The 17,626-nt window shown below is 36.0% G+C and overlaps 1 protein-coding gene across 1 annotated transcript in view; it reads right to left on the reverse strand.

The window, feature by feature from the left end:
* Nucleotides 1–17,626, reverse strand: part of LOC133522466 (E3 ubiquitin-protein ligase LRSAM1-like) — a 52,311-nt gene that overhangs the window by 18,750 nt on the left and 15,935 nt on the right. The window lies entirely within an intron of this gene.

The raw sequence follows: 17,626 nt of genomic DNA on the forward strand, positions 1-17,626 counted from the left end.
GATTGTGAAATATTCGTCTTATTATCAAGTTGTAAGCCAGAAAAATCAAGCTTTGCTGATAAATCTTGCTGGCAGTTAGTGTCCAAGATATTGAATTTTTCGACGAAAAATATCACCTAAATACGCAAATTAATGTTTGTTGGCACTAAATCGGTGCTCGCAAAACCGCAATGGCGTAGTTTGTTCTAGTGCTAATAAAAACAATGTTTGTTGTTTGTATACCTAAAATTTATTTTCAAGCAACTCGATGGCGATGGCGCTCAGTCTGGCGAAGCGAATTTCAGTTTATGTACAGTATGATGTAAAGATGCATGCAGTATATAAATTTACAATAATTCTACTTTACAATAATCCATTCTATTAAATTTTGTAATGCGTGTGTAATTTGATGTGATGATATTTTTCAAAACAAATAATAGATGATATTTTTAGTTTACCAAGAATTTATTTGATTTTGACAGATTTAATATGGTCTACTGTCCTTAAAATTTTGTATAAAATTACAAGCAAATATCAGTTTTCGTGAATTAAGTATTGTAGCCGGATCTACCTTAGTCTAATAATGAAGCATATTTCAAAGTATTTAAGGTTGAATATTTATTGCTATAGCGAATATTAGATATTCTAAAAAATGACAAAGAACCTTCTCTACTCAAATTCTACGGTAACTGGCAAATAGTCATATTATAATAGGAAGTTTACAGTCACATACGACGTTTTGTTTTCAAACGTCACGAACGTCACGATTCCGTCAAACAATTCACAACGGTTGGCTACTCGCAAGCCTATAGACATCTCGAAAATCCCAGTGTAACGTGATCGTGACGTCGTAACAACCTATGCGTAAACGGAGAGCTTACTTAATGTGAACATTTATAAATGACTGGTTTTGTAAATAGACACTAAATGAATAGGCGAATTTTTCCTTGACCGTGTACGGAGAACTACAATGAGGTGTATTCATTTTTCACCTGATTGTGTTACAATATAATAATAAAAATGTGAATTTTAATTTATGTTGATTTTTTTATAAAAATCCTTTTAATACTATGCCTCAACTACGGAAGGTAGTAAGGAATTAAATCTCCATGTACCAAAAAGTGGCCTCAAAAATCATTAAATAGGTGTCGCTACAATACCTAAAATACTTGACAAGAAAATCAAATCAGAGACAGCGCACTTCACTCCGTCAATAACGCCTAGGTTCTTAGCTACTCTAGCGCTACTCTGGAGAACGCGCTACGTGGTCAAAATGCACGCAGTATTGGGATCGTGCGAAGTGCATGGTGGGGGTAAGTAAAGCGATCCCAGCGCATAAGGTGGTAAAAATTTGAACTAACTGCGGATAGCGTCTTTAACATTTCGTACAAATATATGGCTCGAAATGAAACTTTGATTTACGATTACTCCTGAAATATTCATTTAAATTGTATGGTGTAAGTGACCATTGTAAGCTGTATGAAATGCTTAATATTAACTAACGTATTGATTTTGATAATTGTTAATAATGTATCCATGTAATTAGCTTTGCGAATGCCACATATTACGTGATCTTTTTCTAGAAGTTACGAATATGTATAGTAAGTTATCCTTAAAAGATAGACATTTAACATCGCGGACTTTTTTGTAGACCTATGAATGAGAAACAACCCCACCATACATTGTGTTGTTATAGCTCAAACGGATTAGGCAGCGTTTTCGATTAAAGCTCCTAGCCAGCGTGATTTCTTCCGACAACATCGTTATATTTCAAATAATTTACACAAAACCTTAACAAGTTATATACTTAAGCCTTCCTCAAGAATCACTCTATTGATAGATGAAAGTCGTATGAAAATCCATTCAGTAGTTTTTAGTTTTGGAGTAGTTTTATAAGATGTAGTGAATTGACGTTTTCCCCTAGACTTGCGGTCACTAGGTTGCGTGACAGTCGTGCACGCTCCCAATAGGGAGATTTTTGGCGCGATGCGTAAATGTGATGTTTATTGTTCCGATGTAGTCACAAGATGGCAGAACCTACTATGCACAAGAAAACACGTGACGTGTAAAAGTACATGTTTATGGTTCCGATTCAGGCCACAAGATGGCAGACCCTCCAACGCGCACGGTCCCTATAGTCTCTCGCCGCAAATTCCCGTGGGGTCACTTTCGAGCTCCAGCTAAACTTCTAAAGGAACCTAAACTCTCATCTTTTATTGCGTGGAATTCTGAAAACTGTCATGAATTGACTTTTCAGAAATAGTAAACATTTTTTTACTATACATATTGATGTCAATTATTTTAATATGAAGTTAATATTTATTGCATGAACTTTTATTTAACTGAAAAACTTCAAAGTGGGCAATTTCCGTGAACGATATTTCAAAGTAAATAGGCGAGCAGTTACCTTTCGCAAGGAAAAGTTCATGGAAATCTAAATTTGTGGAACCGATGCACGTGGTAAAGTGCCACTTTGCAGGTATTAACTTATGCATAATTCTCAAACTAGATAAAAATTGCTATCTTTACCAAAAAAAAATCATGACTAGGTAACAAATACGTAAACTCAACAAACTATAACAAATATTACAATAAAATAACAAAAATAACATGGTTAAAGGAGATCAAACACATTCGCACGTTCAAACTGTTGAAAGCCGAATGAGTCATAACATAAACAATTTTGTAATTTGTATGCAATGGAGGGTAGATGTAAGGAGAACACTCTTAAGGCCCGACCTCGACATCAGGCGGGAGCAGCAGCAACGGCGAGCGGCGGCCATAGGTTGGAGTGGAACACAGCGACCCGGCCTTTTGTGCCGACCTATCGCCGCCGCTGCCTCCGTCGCATGAATTGGGGATTACGTTGAAACCTTGAAACGCTTGATAAAACTTTCAATCGCTTGAAAATACAAAGAGTGACAATAATTTCAAGTACATTGACACTTATCATAATTATATCAATGTGGAGGATAGCTGGAGCCGTCACGGTATAAAGAAAATCACAAGAAAATTATTTTTTATTTAAAACGAGACAAGATAGTACAAAGTACACAAATTTTTATTTTAGACCAAAGGTTTATGATACATGAAACTCATTAGAATGATACCAATAACAATTATTTCTCATCCCAGAAAAATACCTAATATTTACTCATGTCCACATAGTCCACTTTAAAATTAAACAATCTTTGTTTTCACGAATAAAATATAATGATGGTTGTAACACTTGTAAGTCAAAATTAATATGTCATATTGTATTTTCAATACTTTATTGAAATTACATTTTTATAATTGGCTTGTAATTTTTACCACAAATTCAAGGAGTATTTTTTTGCCTGGTATGGTAGAAAACGTCAGAATTCCACGCAATAAAAAATCAAGGTTTAGTCATTGTAGGTCGTATGTACTTATATGTACCTATATACTTACTTTACTCTTTGTTGATATGTCAGTAAAGTAATAAACAACCTAGGTATCTATACGATACCCTCTAATCTGTGGGTAGTTCCAACTATTTATTCCATTCTCAGAATGGTTCTGAATTATGTTAGAACTATTGGTACCCGTATGCTAAAAAGATTAGAACATTTACGTTCTACTTAATCCTTTTCAACCTTAGGGACCGGATGAGTCGGAATGTTGTAGAATATTCAGCAACGGAAAAGCGAGTAGACATCTAGATCCTTTATTCCCTATCTCTGAAAGGATTCGCACGAATACTGTGAAGAAAAAAGTCCAGGAAGATTTTTGTGTTTGTTTTTTAATTTTTATTTGTACATTTAAAGCAGTTTAGTTTAGTCAGTTACTGGAGTAAACTACAAATCGATAGACACATTAAATATATATAAATACACATATTATAAGACTTGAAAAGTATGTATACAAACGAACACTCAGGAAAGTAGATATTTCTATTTTGAGTACCTATCCGTAACAGGTGTGAGTAAGAAAGGTGATAAAATAATAAATAAAATAAACTACAAATCGATAGACACATTAAATATATATAAATACATATTATACATATATTATGAGACTTGAAAAGTATGTATACAAACGAACACTCAGGAAAGTAGATATTTCTATTTTGAGTACCTATCCGTAACAGGTGTGAGTAAGAAAGGTGATAAAATAATAAATAAAATAAACTACAAATCGATAGACACATTAAATATATATAAATACATATTATACATATATTATGAGACTTGAAAAGTATGTATACAAACGAACACTCAGGAAAGTAGATATTTCTTTTTTGAGTACCTATCCTTATCAGGCGTGAGTAAGAAAGGTGTAAAACAATAAATAAAGAAATAGAAATAATTTTAAGTTGTGAGTGAAAACTCACAACTTAAAATGTTTAGCTAAATAACAGATGGTTATGGTTTCTGCTCGAGAAATTTGTCCTTTGTCAGGAAAAAAATCTCAATGCCTCGAGAACTCGTGAAATAAATCTCTTGCGATAACTTAAAAAAACACGTGCCCCGTTTGCCCCACCGAACTTCGTCTTTCGCGTGCGCGTCCTTCTCTCTAGCAAAATCGAAATAAGAGAAACCTCAAATCTCTAAATCAGTCTTGAAATTTGGTTTTATGCTATTTAAAGGTCCCGTTTTCATGTCCACACCATTTGACATTCGGGGACCGCGAGGAACCGCCGTCAATTTGGAAAACTTGTATAGCTTGTCCGATTTCTAAGATCAAATTCTCCATACATTTACTGTGGCGTACTTGATCTTAGAAAAACGCACAGACTATAATACTATCTTGTAGAAATACGCGTTTTAATCTTAATTTACGTTCTCTATGAGAAAATGGTGTCTATGAGAAAATCGATACAAAAGCCTTGGCCTTGGCAGAAAAAATACATCCTCGTATAAAAAATACTTGCTGAATCTAGATTTAGCGCTTATATTGTTCCAGGGGAAGTTCTGTTACGAAACTTGGAAGAGTAGGAAATTCAGTTTTGTCTATACTTTTGTGCATGATACTACTAAAAGCTTTATTTGACGTTTATAAGCGCATTGTAATGTGTACTTGAAGAATGAATTATCTTTATCTTGTATTTGTATAAGAATGTCCTATAATATTTATTTATTTATTTAATTTTACTCGACTGTGACTTAGTCGGTTAATGGGTTTAAATACTCAGTAGTCTAGAATATTGGAAGAATTTACTCAATAGGCATATCGGTAGATTCCTCTTGATCTTAACAACCGATTTGCATTTATTTCATTCAAGAAAAAACAACACGGCCGCCTTGAGAGGACGCCAAATATGAAATCATATTTTTTTCTTTGGACAGACCGCATTAACTTAACTTCTAGACAGCATTAACAAAAAATAGTTATTTGTTTTACAAGGGGGCAAAGTTGTTATTTAACCGCTCGTGCTAATATTAATACCCGAGCAAGCGAAAGATTCTTAAATTGAACCACGAGCGTAGCGAGTGGTTCGAGAAGTGGAATCTTGAGCGTTGCGAGGGTTTCAATGCACGAGGGTTAAACAAACTTTGCCTCCGAGTGAAACACAAAAATTTTCACCACACCAACACGAGGAAACTACTAACTATGAAATACCAAAAAATTCAAATGAAATCAAATCCAAATGAACGTAATAAAAAAATAATCATTCACAATCATCATTTAAAAGTCAATTCTACTAGCTAACATAAGGAAACAACTTAAATTTTGCATCCGATTACTTTGCCCCACATGTGGATAAAATACAACTTTCTAATTCGTTTTTGAATAATAAAGAGGGCCTTTACCAGTTGGTGTGGTGAAATTACATTTTTTTAAATTAAGTATTGATCTGACTTACGACGACTCCTATGAGTCTGCAAATCAGACTCCTATGATTCTATCAAGCAATAATTAAAAGTAACGTGGTGTTTTATAGATTTTTTTTTCTCTAGATACTCGAGAACTTCCGTGCCTCGAGAAATGAAAAAAGTCGTGAAACTAGAAACGAAACGTACAGTAGAAATAATCTTAAGTATCTTTAAGAGTTATGTTTATCTCGTTTACTTCGATAAAAGCTACTTAAGTATTGTCAGTAAGCCGCGTCTGTGAGGAGCTGGAATACAGGGCCTAAAGGGCCTTAGCCCTGGCCATAGCGCTCATTTGATTAGGCTCGGTGCTCGCATTGCTAGCTTTGGGTATGGTCTGACTGTTAGTGGAATTTTAAAACTCTCCGATATTTTCAAATTTTAAATGAGTTTATATTGTTTTGTGAGGTATTTCGAGAACAATATTATAGCAGGATTGATATCTTACTTAAGGGTAAAGAATAGGTCAAGTACCTACTTACTCTGCGAGATTTTTATTGAATCCCCAGAAAATCGTACTAATAAATGTCAGCTATATATTATTGTAGGTATGAGTACCTACCTTTTTCTTGGGCAGTTATTAACTTTCCAACGTTGGCTGCAGAATAATTTACCTTCAACGTCAAACATTATAAAGCCTTACCAGAAATATATGATCATTGTCAAGGGGGCGCTGTTATTTTCATGTATATGGTGACGTTCAGTGAAGTATTTAAATTGTAGTTCCAATGAAATTCCGCAATATGGCGCGTGATCATATATTACTGGTCAAGCTTCATTCTCGTATACCAATATCAGGATGCGTAGACAAGTACCCGTACCATGAGTCACTGACAGTGTCAAAACTGACATACGCCATCGATAACGTAATTTACTTTCTATACATCTCGCTCGCACTTATATGCGAGTACGAGTGAGATCCATAGAAAGTAAGTTACGTTCTCGATAGCGATTATGTCAGTGCCGAATTGGTGGTAGCCACAAAGATGCCAACCGTTAACGCTCCGTAGCGAACGAATTGCAACTGTCTCTGTCACACTAATATGGAAGTGATATAGAAAGATAAGTAGATAACTGCGCTACGCTACGGAGCGTGATCGATTAGGATCTTGTCAACGCATCCGGAAGCGATTAGTATTCCCCGCTAAATGGCGTATGTGAGTCCACACGAATCTCAGAGCTAGCCGCGCCCCTGGGAAATGTAAAAGAGGAATGCTGTGAATCAGGCCCGTAGCTAACTCTTCCACATTACATGCTAGTTGCTACAATCAAATTGTACCACAAATTGAACACGTGAACGGTCTGCAATAAGCAAGCAAAGTATTCCTACTTGGATTTGTATTTGTTGTTCTTTATTTTTATGGTTATATTAAAGTAAATTACAAACCGCCGTTATTAAGTTTATATAAAAGGCTTACTACTTAACAGTTGTTGCTTATTGTGAGTTTAACCGTACGTAATATAAATAGAGCCCTAGTATGTTATAAGTATTTAACGAGGACTATAATTTGGAGATAAGTACTTCACTTTCGGTGAAACGTAAATTTATTTCATAAATATATTATTGAAGCTCTTTTAGCTATTCATTAATTAGTAACAAGTAGATAATAATGATTGAAACAGTAGGTATAAGTACCATTATTCCATGAATAAGGTAGGGGCGTTGGGTTCGCCGAAGGCAGCACGGCCACAGGAACCCTTACCCTACGAACCAGTGCTAATTAAGAAGTTTCTGCCCGATCGACGTAAATTGCGTTACGTCAGACTTGTCAAGAAAAGTTCAACCTGTAAAATTACGCAACTTTGAAGATAAATTGCATTTACAAATTTATACACTGGAATGGAATTGGCGTCGCGATTCCAAATTTTTGAGGAACGAACTCTCTTTTATCAAGTACCTAAATTTAAATTCCTAACACGTGTCTTACAGAATCTGTACCTACCTATTAAATTTTCGAAGCGCTTACTAAGAAACAACAAGGTCAAGGCAGCGATGTATAACCAAAAAGTTGTAGTTAATATGCATGCGATTTCTGGATTAGTCATATCATGAACAACGCTAACCCAAACGCCCAAACACATCGAAAGTATTTTATTTTATTAACTATGGAAAATAACCAATATTAAAAGGGGGCAAAATTACAAATCAAAGATTATCATAATCATAGAACTAGTGTTCAAGTAGAAGAGCTGAAGTTCAATTCAACATCCCATAATAAAAATTTTTTACCTACAGATTTTTTTAAAATAAAAGAATGTGAAAAGAAAATACAATTACCTCCAATCTTCGTGTAAATAAAATATACCTATAATTTACTGAAATTATAGGACATATATGAAACACATTGTTAAAATCATATCGACCGCTTTCATTGATTACAAATCAATCTAGCCTCGTAACCAGGAGATCGTGCCGTGGCTACCCGGAGTATTCCCATCTCCGCCCCCGCTAGCCCGGTGTGCCCGGGCCAGATGGGAATGAACCTATTCCACGGCACGATCTCGTGGCTACGAGGCTAGATCGGCTTTGTTTCACCCACAGAGAAATTGTGCCAAGCGGCATCGCCTGAGCTAAAGATTCGTACTGCTCCTTACGTTCTTGCACTTACTTCCGCCATCAATATATACACTATAATTTCACTACTTATGATATGAAAATTACACATTCATTTTTGAATTCCTCTTGTGGAATTCGAGATAGAATTTCTAATCGATCTGCCACCTTTGACACTTATTAGTATGTACCAAAAATAATTTGAAATAGGGACCGTGCGCGTTGGAGGGTCTGCCATCTTGTGGCCTGAATCGGAACCATAAACATGTACATTTACACGTCACGTGTTTTCTTGTGCATAGTAGTTTCTGCCATCTTCTGGGCTACACCGGCACAATAAACGTCACATTTACACCTCGCGCCAAAAATCTGACGGCTCCTGTGCTGCCTCCTACAGTTCACGCACGCTCCCTATAGAGGTTGATTATCATAGAAAACTTTGTAGCCACAGTAAATTTACTGCCATCTTTCGACACATGATTAAAATTTTTAAAACGCCATTTGACTTTGGTTCTTATTTTTTCACTGATATGTGTTAAGTTTGTTAAATATAAAAAAGTGGCGACATCTAATCGAACATAGGCCAAAGATTATGGTGCCATCATACTTATCATATTTATCGCACATCGATCTTATATATTTATTTGATATGAAAATAAAAGGCAATAATATTATTAGTTACTCTTCAAAGGCCGCAAAAATATGTGACACGCTCTTATGGTTCTACAAATGATATCGTTGTGTAATATACTGTTGTAGGTGATTGTAGTGTAGTACAATTAATAACCCCATAAAATTGAAAACAAAACGCTCGAATATTCAAATTAATATATAACCGACATGGACGATTAACTTACGAGCACCCAGCAAGCACTGCTCTCAAAGCTACCTGTTAATTCGGCTTGATTGATTGAGTGGTTCATTTATCAACGTCCTCTGCCGATTTAACAAAATAAATCCGGCGGTGCCTTCTCCCTTTGTTTCATTGCCTACTTCGTTTGAGATTTACCTTATACATTTACAAAATTTACCCAACAACATTTAATTTAGGTAACTCCTTTGGCGCTACCACGATACTTTCAACATTTATTCGTAATACTTGATCAGCTTTCTGACCCAGTTAGTAGATAAGAAGGTGTAAGTATGTTGCTGAGGAAGTTAAATGTAATTCAGTTAAAATATTATCGATAGAGATAGTGATAAAGATATTGAAACTATAATTAGGATTTGCTCGGTTAAGCATTTCAATACCGACAGACAAAGAACAACCTAAATCGCTGAAGGTACATAGGATCTGGAAGTTATGAACAGTCTTCCAATTTTACTACGAATCGTTATATTTTCGCAACGTCTCAATGTCATGATTGTTAGTGCTAGAAAGCTGCAATTTAGCATGGATATGTAAAACAATCATGCCGACAAAATGGTAAAATAAACCCCTTTTTTTTCGTGTAACTCCCCTATATGTAAACGGGATTTTTTTACATTGTGGTGTGGGATGTCGTTGAATATGTCATTTTTAGATGAAGTATATATTTTCGGAAACCATCGCTATATATATTAAATAAATCATTTATTGATTTATTTAATACATAACATATAGTTTTGTCTGGAGAGAAAGATAAGAGAGTATAAAACTCAACTTTATCAACAATAACACTTTAAAAAAAAAAATAACATACTTGAACAGCTAACGCGTCCATTCTATTTCTCATTTAGTGACTCACTTTTAAGCTTTTCATGTATACTCGTACAAACAGTATGTGCATGCACAATAAAACAAATATTACAGTCACTTACAGTTACGAATGTTCACTTGAACCTGAGTGATATTGTTAATTCAGCACTATATACCTACATATAACTATATATTATATATGTATATCTTCGTGTAGTATTTGCCTACAACACAAGCCTTATTGATCTTATTGTGGTCCTAGGGCGATCTGCATAAAATTGTCCTATACTTATAATATAAGGGTATAAAACGCTCATAAAAAACTACTAACCTCAGAAGCATTGTAGCAAAATTCAATGAGCTGCCACTTCCGGCAGGTACCGTTGAGGCTGGATTGCATTTTCGTTCCGCTGTCTGCGCATTCAAGTTGCCTGGCTATAATAAAAACTTTTTCAAAAATTTCATCGCGCCGAGTTAAAACATGAAATTAATGTGGCTGCATTTACGGTTAGCCAGTAAATAAGGCTCCTGTCTAAATGAAATTGGATTATATTATTTATCATGTGACGTAGAAAGTAGGTACGATTTAACATGTCCAACAACGAACAACCATCACACCGACAGCCTTTCTATTTTCGGCAGGTAAGCAGGGTTCCATGTTACTAAACTTTGTATATAAACACTAAGATGTAAATGAGCTTTTAGTTTTCCAAACGCTTTCCACTATTGTACTTCATTCATGTAAATCTTAGATGTTGAAGCAGCGTGGCGGTGTGTGCATGCGCCGAGGGTGCTAGAGACAAGTCTACGCCAGTTGAAGTACGTCCCGGTAGTTTCCGAGGCGAGGCGAGGAAGTCTTGCAACTCGGCCACTTACGACTATCTACTCGCGTTTTCAAGATCTCACTTCAATTCATTGCATTCACTGCATTGACTTTAATCTTATTATGAACTAATTAAAACAATAAATATTACTTTGCTAATACTTTGATAAGAACGAAAAGTTTACTTTATTTTATTCTCAAATTAACTTGCCACCCATCGCTATATACATAAAAACGCCAATTTGCCCAAAAACCTCCGAGAGGTCGAGCCATTCGGAGGAATGAAATCTTTGAGTACTTTTGCCAAGAGCGCCTAAAAATAGTAACTAACGATGGTGATTTTTTTTTTTACCAAAACTTGCAACTCTATGATCGCCTCTAAATCGCCAACAAGTGCATACCTACATGTGGGTAATATTCAGTGGATTAATATTGTGAAGTGTGACTTTAATGGATGAGAAGCTAAGTTATATGCCGCAATAATTAAAATTAATGATAAAAAGACTAGTGTGAAAATTGACCAAAACGTTGTCTAAAGTGGAAGGTCAGAAGACAGCTACGAAAAATCTAAGGTAGACTATGTTATATTTGGTTATATTATTGTGTTTTCTTATAGCTATTGTCTTTATTTTTATGTTTTCGAAAATAAAACTTCTTATTACTTTAAGCCAACCCGTTAATATGTACTTTCAATAATTCATTCGTAAATACACAAGTGGAAAGATGTGATACCTAACCAAGATACTTAATTGTGGTGTGATCTGTAAAATAGCGAATGCTGTAAAACTTGGGCCAGCTGCCAATTTTAAAAGATGGTGTCACCTAGTGGGACGGGGCCGATCCATGCAATGATATTAAATTTTACCTGGGAGCTGATTTATGAAACGCGGGGAGTAGCAATTTCCTCTTCGGTTCGTCGTCATGACTACGCGGCGGCTCGCCCGCAGGATCTCGAAAATACCTAATGGTATTATTATTACAAGTACCTAATCAAATTGGTGAGAAGGGTTTTATGTCACAAGCAATCGCGCGTCAGTGTTAAAGCCGTCGAGTTATTAATATTACTATACACACTACAGTTACGAGGGCGACTGTGCTTTCTGAGAAACACGTTAATACACTTTATTTTATGGAGCCGTTCGACCCAATTACCCTCTCTTTTGTAACCACAGATGGCTAGGGATCAGCGCCGAAGCCGAGGGAAAATATCTTCGCCGGGCAGACAGACTCTTTACACTCTGTTTTACATAAGTATTGACGGTATTGTATAGTAAATCCTTTTAGCTTGTTGCAATAACCCATAGAAATAGGATAGTATAGAACGACTGTCAAACTTCAAAAGTGTGACCAAAAATGAAATGCAAGTGTGTGCGTAAATTGTCTATGTGCAAACAAAAATAGCGATGTCATGTTACAACATATTAATAATCTATCGATGTTTAACTGCTTTATCGACTACTTTTTCAAATGTGTTTGTTTTTATAAAAAATGTAATAGGTATGAGTATTGTTACTACTATTAGACCTTATTAGCGCCTTTAGTACCTTTAATTTTCTTTTACAGCGGACGCATAGTAAATGACAATACTGATAGTGATAACCGAGGCTACAGTTACAGTCAGCATCAAAATGGTCAAATATATAGGTACACATGTGTCACAATGATCAAATATATATTGTTACTTATTTTACAGTACATATGGAGCTACTTTACCGCACTAGTGCGATAATTAGCACATTACGTAACTATATCGAAAATTTTAAGGGCCATATGTATTGTAATACATTTGCGAATAGTTAATTCGAAACTCGTGTCGACTTAAAATCGTATCGCCACTCGTTGCGATTTTTTATTTCTCTCACCTGGTTTGGTGTTCTGGGACGTTTAGTAACTAAAATACTCGCTACTTGACTAAATTACTAACGTAGTCCGAACAAGCATTAAGGAACGCGGCGCTGTCGGTAAAGCAGGCGACTCGCGTTGATAAAGCAGGTTTCTGTCGTATGCGGGTGTGAGTGGTGTAACATGTGCAATGTCGTTAACACAAACACATGCTAAGTGTTAACAGTAGGCGCAAATAGTTGACTTACCAAAGAAAATTTGAATTTCGCTCCTTTTCCGCCTGACAAGTTGGGTTGGGTGTGTATACGCTGTGTACAAGTATACGCTGTCTTGTGTTTCCTTGTGTTGGCGGCAAAGCCGTCGAAAAGTGGTTAAAATGTAAGTAATGTGTTGGAAAGTGAAGTTTAAATTTATCGCTAAACATGTGCACCTTCAAAAAAGGTATTATAACAATCGTTATTATTTTAAGTCGGTTATAAAGGTTAATATCTTAATGATGTCTTGTGAACAACTAATTCCATACCTACTAATATACCGACAAGTTATCGATACAGTCATATGAACATTTTGTCAAGCCCTAGCGTAAAGTAACAGTTTAGGTTTTTACACAAAATATTCTAAATTATTGACTAATATCATGAAATATTAACACACAATTGAAGAAAAACTTATAATGAACTGTATAAATTGGCTTTTTACACTTTTTATGCCGTTAATTTGATAAAATATCGTTACGAAAATTTCGCTACGATTATCATAATTACCTGTGAAATGAGTATTTCCCAGGGTTTTTTGGCCCTGAAACACTACAACCCGGCACACAACATGACACCATCGTCACTAAATTACTTAATATTTATTTTTGTTTTTGATTCTCGTATATTTTTAACGTTAAAAAATACGGCAATATGATCTTGGCCGCCTCGGCCGCCTTCGAATTCAAAAAATGGTTACGTTTTCTCATATGTAGTCTGCCTCTTTCACACTCGTGCCTTGTTCATATACGTGATGGCTTCCCTTTCGCACACTTCATCTGTCTGTCAAGCGAAGCGTATGACAAGTCTCTGCAATAACCAGAGGCACATGTCTCATGATTGTTATTATTTACAACATGTGTAATTTTGGACAATTTGATTGTATTTTAGCTGTCTTATGAAAACTTACTTTTATACTCCAAAACGTAATATTGGATTTATCTACTCGCTGTCACGTCACAGGCACAAAAGTATAATTAAATAAAATTAAACGATTTTTAAACTAGTTTTTCTAGGTTCTAATACGTGCCCGTCGCCAAGCAAAGTGGTCAGTAATTAGGCGAAACGACGGCACCATACCTTTAGCCTAGGCTCTATTAAATGGCGTCAGTTTTTTTATATTTAACAAATGTAACACATATCAATGAAAGAATAAGGATCAAAGTCTAATGGCTTTGTAAAAGTTTTAATCATGTATCGAAAGACGCCAGTAAATTTACTGTGGCTACAAAGTTTACTTTGACAATCCACCTCTATTTCAAATTCTCTTTGATCACACGAAAGGCCCTTTAGGGTTTAGGGAACGTGCATGAACTGTAGGAGGCAGCACAGGAGCCGTCAGATTTTTGGCGCGAGTCGTAAATGAGATGTTTATTGTTCCGATGTAGCCCACAAGATGGCAGAACTTACTATGCACAAGAAAACACGTGACGTGGAAATGTACATGTTTATGGTTCCGATTCAGGCCACAAGATGGCAGACACTCCAACGCGCACAGCCCCTTTAGCTAAGTTTTTCATTAAGTGTTCATTTTGAGGACTATTAACGCCATCTACTCCACCGATAAATTAAGATTACCTTCCATACTCGTCGAACAACGAACTCTTGACTACTTTGTGCCTAGCGATGGCGCTGTTGTGTAACGTTGAAACTGGGCAAGCTCTCTAATTCCACTCCCTACAGGTAGAGTGCGCCAGCCATGCCACATGTGCGTGTTAGACGAAACATGAGCGACAAAAATCGCCATGATGCCTTCATATTCATAGTCAGCAGGTCACGCTCAGAACGATGCAGGTAAATATCACGGATAAGATTCTGATGAAACCAAGTTTCTGGTGGCAAAAATGTCTGTCCCCAAATACCTGAGGGCCTACCGCCAACATCGACCAATCAAAACACGTTATATGTCGCTCGAATATGTAAGAGCTATATACAACGTGTCCCAAAACTCAACGATAAGCCGGCACCAGAGGATGGAGCTGCTTATGATTAGTCGAGAAAAAATAAGGAAAAAAATATATCTCAATTATTTTAGAAATTACAGAAAAAAAATGAAATTCATCGAAAATCGACATCCCTAATGGTATTTTTAACGACCATGTCACAAATATTCAAATATTACTGTTTTTTGTTTTGTTTTTGGAAACTTAAGTAGCCCTGCTATCTAACACAGTTCTTAAAAATACCATAATACATGTAGTTTTTACACAAAAAATAATCAAAATTCATTTTGTCCCTACAATTTTGAAAGATTTTTTCTTACAGTCCACTTTCAATCATCATGGTGTAAAAAAATAGTATCGACACCACTATGGCAATTATTTTCAAAAGTTGACGCAACTAACCAAGATTCCAAAATGGTATAATACTTTAGGAAACCTAGTCACAAAAAAAAAAACAACGAATTTTTAAACAAGAATCGACATTATTTAATGTTGGCGGTAATCACTTTTACTGTACCCAAAAAAGGATTTTTGTTGTTGAAAAATGTTGAATAAATGCAAAGAAATGGTACAATTTTTTTTCCTTTTTTTTAAATTCATTTACTACATTATTAATACTACAGTAAATGTTCAAATTGCCTGCCACCGGCATTAATACAGACATGACATCGCCATAGAAATGATCGTTTTATCCGTCGTGCATATCTTCTACCATTGATATGATCCGCAGCTTGTGTGATTTTTTGGCGAAGCTCGTCCAATGTTGCTATGGGTTTTGAGTAGATTTTGTCTTTAAGACAGCCCCAGTAGAAGAAGTCCAGGGGGTTCAGGTCGGGCGAACGGGGTGGCCACAAGATAGGACCAAGTCGCCCGATCCAACGCCCTGGATACTCTTGGTTTAAGTATTCTCGCACTGCACGGGCATAGTGAGCTGGGCAACCATCATTTTGAAACCACATGTTTTGTAAATCACGTAAAGGCACGTCTTCTAATAATTCAGGCAAGTCGTTTTGTAAAAAGGTCAAATAGCCATCACCATTAAGGTTTCCTTGTAACTCAAAGGGTCCAATTACATTTCCATTTAAGATGCCCGTCCATAAGTTAACCTTGAATTGATACTGAGATTTGTCTTCTCTCATCAAGTGCGGATTTTCATTGCTCCAACTATGTAAGTTGTGTAGATTTGAATAGCCATCTTTCTTGCAGGTTGATTCATCCGACCATAGAACTTTGTCTAAGAATTGGGGATCTTCCCTGTGCTTTTGCAGCATCGCACGGCAAAATGCGACCCGATGTGGATAGTCCCGCGGTAGTAACGTCTGCACACGCCTGTAGTGATATGGGTGAAGTCTGTGACGTTTTAGAATTCGATGTGCAGAACTTTTTGGTATTCCCGTAGCTAGTTCTATGGCACGTACCGAGGTAGTTGAATCGTTTTCTATTTCATTGAGAACTTCTTCATCGCGTTCCAATCTAGGTCTTCCAGTGTGTCTCCTGTCAAATGGTAAACGACCTTCCGCAAAGGCTTGATGTACATTAATAAACACTCGATAATCCGGATGTCTTTGAACATTTGGGTACCTTTCTCGATACAATCTGCTAGCAGCGTTAGCATTGCATCGGCATTCTCCATAAATGAGATGCATATTAGCGTATTCCAACGGTGTGTACGGTAGCGGCATGATAAACGCTAAACAATCCAGAATACGGAAAAAGTCCAATACACAAAACACAATCACAGTCCAAAATAATGCCAGGTCAGTACAGTTTGCAGATCACCAGTCCAAAAAGCAAAGCCAAGAGTTGTTAGTATGAGAGCCACATCAATTAATACGGAACGGTGCACAGCGAACAAAGGATCAGAGTGTACTGACTTGAAAATTGTATTAACTACCCACATTTTCCATTGAAATTTTAAAACTTGCAACAACAACCCTTTTCAAAAGTGATTAATATCAACATTTAAAAATGTCGGTTCTTGTTTAAAAATTCGTTGTTTTTTGTTGTGACTAGGTTTCCCAAAGTATTATACCATTTTGGAATCTTGGTTAGTTGCGTCAACTTTTGAAAATAATTGCCATAGTGGTGTCGATACTATTTTTTTACACCATGATGATTGAAAGTGGACTGTAAGAAACAATCTTTCAAAATTGTAGGGACAAAATGAATTTTGATTATTTTTTGTGTAAAAACTACATGTATTTTTAAGAACTGTGTTAGATAGCAGGGCTACTGAAGTTTCCAAAAACAAAATAAAAAACAGTAATATTTGAATATTTGTAGACATGGTCGTTAAAAATACCATTAGGGATGTCGATTTTCAATGAATTTCATTTTTTTTCTGTAATTTCTAAAATAATTGAGATATATTTTTTTCCTTATTTTTTCTCGACTAATCATAAGCAGCTCCATCCTCTGGTGCCGGCTTATCGTTGAGTTTTGGGACACGTTGTAGAGGCAGATAACGATTGAGTTTTATTCCGCCACCAGGGAAAAAAGGCGGTAAGCCCTGTTTTTATAGTCTGTGCGGAAAGAAAAGAGTCGTGGAATATATGAGAACCAATACATTTCACGACTCGTTCTCTTTCCCCACAGACTACCGCCAACTAACAAATCTGCGGGTAAGCCAGTTTCTAACTGTAGCTGCATATAGGTAACTAACCTTTCTCTTGTTACTCGTCGTTGTCATGCTAACGGTCGCCTAGGTCAATCCTGCTCA

Source organism: Cydia pomonella, chromosome 1 (assembly GCF_033807575.1).
Source record: "Cydia pomonella isolate Wapato2018A chromosome 1, ilCydPomo1, whole genome shotgun sequence".
In the NCBI taxonomy this organism is placed as follows: domain Eukaryota; kingdom Metazoa; phylum Arthropoda; class Insecta; order Lepidoptera; family Tortricidae; genus Cydia; species Cydia pomonella.